Source organism: Salmo salar, chromosome 24 (genome assembly GCF_965601325.2).
Source record: "Salmo salar chromosome 24, fSalSal1, whole genome shotgun sequence".
In the NCBI taxonomy this organism is placed as follows: domain Eukaryota; kingdom Metazoa; phylum Chordata; class Actinopteri; order Salmoniformes; family Salmonidae; genus Salmo; species Salmo salar.
In genome coordinates, this window is record NC_138314.1 from 17,761,346 (window position 1) to 17,769,798 (window position 8,453).

Consider the following 8,453-nt stretch of genomic DNA (forward strand, 5'->3'; position numbering starts at 1 on the left):
AGCTCTGTCAGGAGGAATGGACCAAAATTCACCCAACTTATTGTGGGAAACTTGTGGAAGGCTACCTGAAACGTTTGACCCAAGTTAAACAATTTAAAGGCAATGCTACCAAATACTAATTCAGTGTATGTAAACTTCTGATCCACTGGAATGTGATGAAAGAAATAAAAGCTGAAATAAATCATTCTCTCTACTATTATTCTGACATTTCACATTCTTAAAATAAAGTGGTGATCCTAACTGACCTAAGACAGGGAATTTTTACTAGGATTAAATGTCAGGAATTGTGAAAAACTGAGTTTAAATGTATTTGGCTAAGGTGTATGTAAACTTCTGACTTCAACTGTAGGTGTTCCTTTTATCCAGGTGGGAAAGGGCAGGGTGGAGTGCTATTGAGATTGCATCATCTGTCGATCTGTTGGGGCGGTATGCGAATTAAAGTGTGTCTAGGGTTTCCAGGATGATGATGTTTATGAGTCTTGACCAGCCTTTAAAAGCACTTCATGGCTACCGACGTGAGTGGTACGGGGCGGTAGTCATTTAGGCAGGTTACATTCGCTTTCTTGGGCACAGGGACTATGGTGGTCTGCTTGAAACATGTAGGTATTACAGACTCGGTCAGGGAGAGGTTGAAAATGTCAGTGAAGACACTTGCCAGTTGGACTGAGCATGCTCTGAGTACACATCCTGGTAATCCGTCTGGCTCCGCAGCCTTGTGAATATTGACCTGTTTAAAGGTCTTGCTCATATCGGCTACAGAGAGAGGGATCACACAGTTGTCCGGAACAGCTGGTGTGCTTATAAATGCTCCATTGTTGCTTGCCTCGAAGTGAGTATAAAAGGCATTTAGCCCGTCTGGTAGGCTCATGTCACTGGGTCACTAGGTCTCCCTTTTAGTCCATAATAGTTTGCAAGCCCAGCCACATCCGACGAGCGTCAGAGCCGGTGTAGTAGGATTAATTCTTAATCCTGTGTTGATGTGTTGCCTGTTTGATGGTTCATCTGAAGGCATAGCGGGATTTCTTATAAGCGTCTGGATTAGTGTCCCGCTCCTTGAAAGCGGTAGCTCTAGCTCAGTGCAGATGTTGCATGTAATCCATGGCTTCTGGTTGGGATATGTACGTACGGTCACTGTGGGGACAACATTGTCGTTGCACTTATTGATGAAACCGGTGACTGATGTGGTATACTCCACAATGCTATGGATGAATCCCGGAACATATTCCAGTCGGTGCTAGCAAAACAATCCTGTAGTGTAGCATCTGCATCATCTGACCACTTCCATATTAAGCCAGTCACTGGTACTTCTTGCTTTAGTTTTTGCTTGTAAGCAGGAATCAGGAGGATGGAATTATGGTCAGATCTGCCAAATGGAGGGTGAGGGAGAGCATTGTACGTGTCTCTGTGTGTGGAGTAAAGGTGGTCTACAGTTTTTTTCTGCCCTCTGGTTGCACATGTGACATTCTGGTAGAAATTAGGTAAAACGGATTTAAGTTTGCCTGCATTAAAGTCCCTGGCCACTAGGAGAGCCACTTTGGGATGAGCAGTTTCTTGTCTGCTTATGGCCTTATACAGCTCGTTGAGTGCAGTCTTTGTGCCAGCATCGGTTTTTGGTGGTTAATAGACAGCTACAAAAAATATAGATAGTGTGGTCTTCAGCTTACCATGAGGTACCTCAGGCGAGCAATACCTCAAGACTTCCTTAATATTAGACATCGTGCACCAGCTGTTATTGACAAATAGACACACACCACCACCCCTCGTCTTACCGGATGTAGCTGTTCTGTCCTGCCGATGCACGGAAAACCCACCCAACTGTATATTATCCGTTTCATAGATTTAGCCATCACTCAGTGAAACATAAGATATTACATGTTTTATGTCCCGTTGGTAGGATAGTCTCGAACTGAGCTCATACAATTTATTCTACAGTGATTGCACGTTGGCCAATAGAATGGATTGGAGAGGTGGGTTACCCACTCGCCGACGAATTCTCACAAGGCACCCGGATCTGCGCCCCCTGTATCTCAGTTTTTTCTTCATGCGAAGGACGTGGATTTGGGCCTGGTCCATGAGCAACAGTATATCCTATGCGTCAGACTCATTAAAGAAAAAAAATTTAAATCCAGTTCGAGGTGCGTAATCGCTGTTCTGATATCAAGAAGCTCTTTTCGGTCATAAGAGACTGTAGTAGCAACATTATGTACAAAATAAGTTACAAACAATGTGGAAAAAACACACAAAATATCACAATTGGTTAGGAGCCCGTAAAACGGCAGCCGTCCCCTCCTGTGCCATTATATTAATGTTTTGTACACAGTGTATATGCATGCGATTCCTCTACATAATCCATATGGTAGTCATATGCTACCACACAAAGAGCACGTTAAACTAAGGTAAAAATATACCAGATATTCACCACTCACATTTCAGACATGTCTGTGCTGTTCACAGCTGGTACTCATAGCCTGCCTGAGGTAGGATTCCAAATTCCACACACCCATTTACGGCCAGGCCAAACTGTGTCTCTACTCATTCTCTTCACTCACTGGAAAAATTATTTTGGCAAAGAGCCTATCCCCTGAGCCCAGTGAAAACTCACCAGCGTTGCCAAGGGTTTGGAGGCTGCCTGCATCGGGGCACGCCACCTGGCATCAACACACTGGGGGCAAAAACAACTCTCTCATATTAGAGGTCGAGAGTATTTCTATGTGATTCTTCCATTGGATGTCATATGGTCTGGGCAAGCATCAGCTAGATACATTGCCAAAGCTAACAATGTAAGTGGTAACACTTTCCATGCCAAAAAAGCCTTTTGAATGGAATTGAATCAATAGCACTGGTACACATCATGTGGAAGATGGGGGCCATACAGTTGAAGTCGGAAGTTTACATACACCTTAGCCAAATACTCTTAAATTCCGTTGTTTACAATTCCTGACATTTAACTTCATCGGGGTAGGGGACAGTATTTTGACTTCTGGATGAAAAGCGTGCCTGTAGTAAACTGCCTGCTACTCAGCCCCAGAAGGTAGGATATGCATATTATTAGTAGATTTGGGTAGAAAACACTCTGACGTTTCTAAAACTGTTTAAATGATGTCTGTGAGTATAACAGAACTCATATGGCAGGCAAAAACCCGAGAGAAAATCCAACCAGGAAGTGTGGAAATCTGAGGTTTGTAGTTTTTCAAGTGATTGCCTATCTCATACACAGTGTCAATGGGGTCATTTTGCACTTCCTAAGGCTTCCACTAGATGTCAACAGTCTTTAGAACGTTGTTTCATGCTTCTACTGTGAATGGGGAGAGAATAAGAGCATATGGAGTCAGATGACTGAGAAAATGACATGAGCTCAATCTCGCGCACTCCCGTGAGAGTTAGGTGTGTTCCTTTTCATTTCTGAAGACAAAGGAATCGTCCGGTTGGAATATTATGGAAGATTTATGATAAAAACATCCTAAAGATTGATTCTCTACATCGTTTGACATGTTTCTACGAACTGCAATATAACTTTTTTGAATTTTCGTCTGAACTCACTGCGCGAGCCCAGTGGATTTGGATTACTCGACTGAACGCGCAAACAAAATGGAGGTATTTGGACATAAAGATGAACTTTATCGAACAAAACGAACATTTTATTCTGGAACTGGGATTCCAGGGAGTGCATTCTGATGAAGATCATCAAAGGTAAGTGAATATTTATAATGTAATTTTTGTCATTTCTGTTGACTCCAAAATGGCGGGTATCTGTATGGCTTGTTTTGATATCTGAGCGCTGTACTCAGATTATTGCAAAGTTTGCTTTCTGGTTTTTGTGTGCTTTTTCTTGTCTAGGCGCTGTCCTAACATAATCTAATGTTATGCTTTCGCCGTAAAGCCTTTTTGAAATCAGACAATGTGGTTGGATTAACGAGAAGTGTATCTTTAAAATGGGATATAATAGTTGTATGTTTGAGAAATTTGAATTATGATATTTTTGTTGTTTTGAATTTGGCACCCTGCTATTTCACTGGCTGTTTTATAGTGTGTCCCACTGGTGGGACGCTAGCGTCCCACATACCCCAGAGAGGTTAATCCTAGTAAAACTTCCCTGTCTTAGGTCAGTTAGGATCACCACTTTATTTTAAGAATGTAAAATGTCAGAATAATAGTAGAGAGAATTATTTATTTCAGCTTTTATTTCTTTCATCACATTCCCAGTGGGTCAGAAGTATACTTACACTCAATTAGTATTTGGTAGCATTGCCTTTAAATTGTTTAACTTGGGTCAAACGTTTCGGGTAGTCTTCCACAAGCTTCCCACAATAAGTTGGGTGAATTTTGGCCCATTCCTCCTGACAGAGCTGGTGTAACTGAGCCAGGTTTGTAGGCCTCCTTGCTCGCACACACTTTTTCAGTTCTGCCCACAAATGTTATACAGGATTGAGGTCAGGGCTTTGTGACGGCCACTCCAATACCTTGACTTTGTTGTCCTTTAGCCATTTTGCCACAACTTTGAAAGCATGCTTGGGGTCATTGTCCATTTGAAAGACCCATTTGCGACCAAGCTTTAACTTCCTGACTGATGCCTTGAGATGTTGCTTCAATATATCCACATAAATTTCATACCTCATGATGCCATCTATTTTGTGAAGTAAACCAGTCCCTCATGCAGCAAAGCACCCCCACAACATGATGCTGCCACCACTGCGCTTCACGGTTGGGATGGTGTTCTTCAGCTTGCAAGCCTCCCCCTTTTTCCCCCAAACATAACAATGGTCATTATGGCCAAACGGTTCTATTTTTGTTTCATCAGACAGAGGATATTTCTCCAAAAAGTACGATCTTTGTCCCTATGTGCAGTTGCAAACCGTAGTCTGGCTTTTTTATGGTGGTTTTGGAGCAGTGGCTTCTTCCTTGCTGAGCGGCCTTTCCGATTATGTCAACGGAGTACTCGTTTTACTGTGGATATGATACTTTTGTACCTGTTTCCTCCAGCATCTTCACAAGGTCCTTTGCTGTTGTTCTGGGATTAATTTGCACTTTTCGCATCAAAGTACGTTAATCTCTAGGAGACAGAACGCGTCTCCTTCCTAAGCGGTATGACGGCTGCGTGGTCCCATGGTGTTTATACTTGCATACTATTGTTTGTATAGATGAACGTGGTACCTTCAGGCATTTGGAAATTGCTCCCAATGATGAACCAGACTTGTGGAGGTCCACAATTGTTTTCTGAGGTCTTGGCTGATTTCTTTTCATTTTCCCATGATGTCAAGCAAAGAGGCACTGAGTTTGAAGGTAGGCCTTGAAATACATCCGTCAATTAGCCTATCAGAAGTTTCTAAAGCCATGACATAATTTTCTGGAATTTTCCAAGCTGTTTAAATGCAGTCAACTTAGTGTATGTAAACTTCTGACCCACTGGAATTGTGATACAGTGAATTATAAGTGAAATAATTGTCCCTCTCCTTGTTCGGGCGGCGTTCGGTGGTCGACGTCACAGGTCTTCTAGCCATCGCCGCTCCACCTTTCAATTTCCATTTGCTTTGTCTTGGTTTTCCGCACACCTGGTTCACATTCCCTCATTTGACTATATGTATATTACCCTCTGTTCCCCCCATGTCTGTGTGTGGAATTGTTTGTTTGTTACGTGTGGTTCGCATCAGGCTGGTTTGCCCTGGGTATGTGTTTGACCCGTGTGTTTTGTTTATTGTACCATTTGTGTACTTTGGGCGTTATCGCTGTTTTCCTTGGGCATGAATAAAGTGCGCCTGTTATCACCCATCTCTGCTCTCCTGCACCTGACTTACCTTCAACCAGTTGCTCACATTATGACAATAATATGTCTGTAAACAATTGTTGGACAAATTACTTGTGTCATGCGCAAAGTAGATGTCCTAACCGACTTGCCAAAACTATACTTTGTTAACAAGAAATTTGTGTAGTGGTTGAAAAACGAGTTTTAATGACTCCAACCTAAGTGTATATACAGTGGGGGAAAAAAGTATTTGATCCCCTACTGATTTTGTACGTTTGCCCACTTACAAAGAAATGATCAGTCTATAATTTTAATGGTAGGTTTATTTGAACAGTGAGAGACAGAATAACAACCAAAAAATCCAGAAAAATGCATGTCAAAAATGTTATAAAATGATTTGCATTTTAATGAGGGAAATAAGTATTTGACCCCTCTGCAAAACATGACTTAGTACTTGGTGGCAAAACCCTTGTTGGCAATCACAGAGGTCAGACGTTTCTTGTAGTTGGCCACCAGGTTTACACACATCTCAGGAGGGATTTTGTCCCACTCCTCTTTGCAGACCTTCTCCAAGTCATTAAGGTTTAGAGGCTGACGTTTGGCAACTCGAACCTTCAGCTCCCTCCACAGATTTTCTATGGGATTAAGGTCTGGAGACTGGCTAGGCCACTCCAGGACCTTAATGGGCTTCTTCTTGAGCCACTCCTTTGTTGCCTTGGCCGTGTGTTTTGGGTTATTGTCATGCTGGAATACCCATCCACGACCCATTTTCAATGCCCTGGCTGAGGGAAGGAGGTTCTCACCCAAGATTTGACGATACATGGCCCCGTCCATCGTCCCTTTGATGCGGTGAAGTTGTCCTATCCCCTTAGCAGAAAAACACCCCCAAAGCATAATGTTTCCACCTCCATGTTTGACGGTGGGGATGGTGTTCTTGGGGTCATAGGCAGCATTCCTCCTCCTCCAAACACGGCAAGTTGAGTTGATGCCAAAGAGCTACATTTTGGTCTCATCTGACCACAACGCTTTCACCAGTTGTCCTCTGAATCATTCAGATGTTCATTGGCAAACTTCAGACGGGCATGTATATGTATTCTTAAGCAGGGGGACCTTGCGGGCGCTGCAGGATTTCAGTCCTTCACTGCATAGTGTGTTACCAATTGTTTTCTTGGTGACTATGGTCCCAGCTGCCTTGAGATCATTGACAAGATCCTCCCGTGTAGTTCTGGGCTGATTCCTCACCGTTCTCATGATCATTGCAACCCCACGAGGTGAGATCTTGCATGGAGCCCCAGACCGAGGGATATTGACAGTTCTTTTGTGTTTCTTCCATTTGCGAATAATCGCACCAAATGTTGTCACCTTCTCACCAAGCTGCTTGGCGATGGTCTTGTAGCCCATTCCAGCCTTGTGTAGGTCTACAATCTTGTCCCTGACATCCTTGGAGAGCTCTTTGGTCTTGGCCATGGTGGAGAGTTTGGAATCTGATTGATTGATTGCTTCTGTGGACAGGTGTCTTTTTTACAGGTAACAAGCTGAGATTAGGAGCACTCCCTTTAAGAGTGTGCTCTAATCTCAGCTCGTTACCTGTATAAAAGACACCTGGGAGCCAGAAATCTTTCTGATTGAGAGGGGGTCAAATACTTATTTCCCTCATTAAAATGCAAATCAATTTATAACATTTTTGACATGCGTTTTTCTGGATTTTTTTGTTGTTATTCTGTCTCTCACTGTTCAAATAAACTTACCATTAAAATTATAGACTGATCCTTTCTTTATCAGTGGGCAAACATACAAAATTAGCAGGGTATCAAATACTTCTTTCCCCCACTGTAAACTTCCGACTTCAACTGTACTTTTTCTTTCCACTCTATGTCCTAAGGCTAATAAATAAATAAGGCTAATTCATTTATCTAAAGAATGACTGTGTGGGTGAATAGAGAGAGTTGGAGCAAATAGTGTTTATCTGCAATGAGGGTGTTATGTGACAATATTATATTTGGTTAGGGCGATACAATGTTACAGCGTTGACATGAGGTTATTTTTTCAAGAGGATTTAAGTAAAGGACAGCAAAAAAGGACCATCTCAGGGATTTCTTCGTCGGAGGACGATATAGCGAAATCATCGTCGGAAAAAGATGACCAAAATGCAGCAGGGTTGTGATAGTTCATTTTTGAACATTTAATAAACTCAAAAACGAACATACAAAATAACAAAAACGAACGCACGATACACTGACAGTCCTGTTAGGTTTACACACACTAAACACGGAACAATCTCCCACAATTAAACAGACAAACACACCCAACTAATATAGGACTTCCAATCAAAGGCAACACCAAACAGCTGCCTTCAATTGGAAGTCCACCCCAATTAAGTCAACATAGAAACAGATCAACCAGACTACACATAGAAATACATCAACATAGACCATAACTCAAAACCCGGAAATAATAAATCAAACGCCCTCCTAACTAATACACCACCCTGAACCACATAAAACAAATACCCTCTGCCACGTCCTGACCAAACTAAAATGACAATTAACCCTCATATTGGCCAGGACGTGACAGACCAGGACAAAAATGTGTATCAGTGTACCTATGCACATTTAGTCTTATCCAGTTGATAAAACTATCTGCTATTCAATCCTACATTTAACAGTAAGATTAAGAGACAAATGGTTGTCTTATAAGAATTATGCCATTTCTG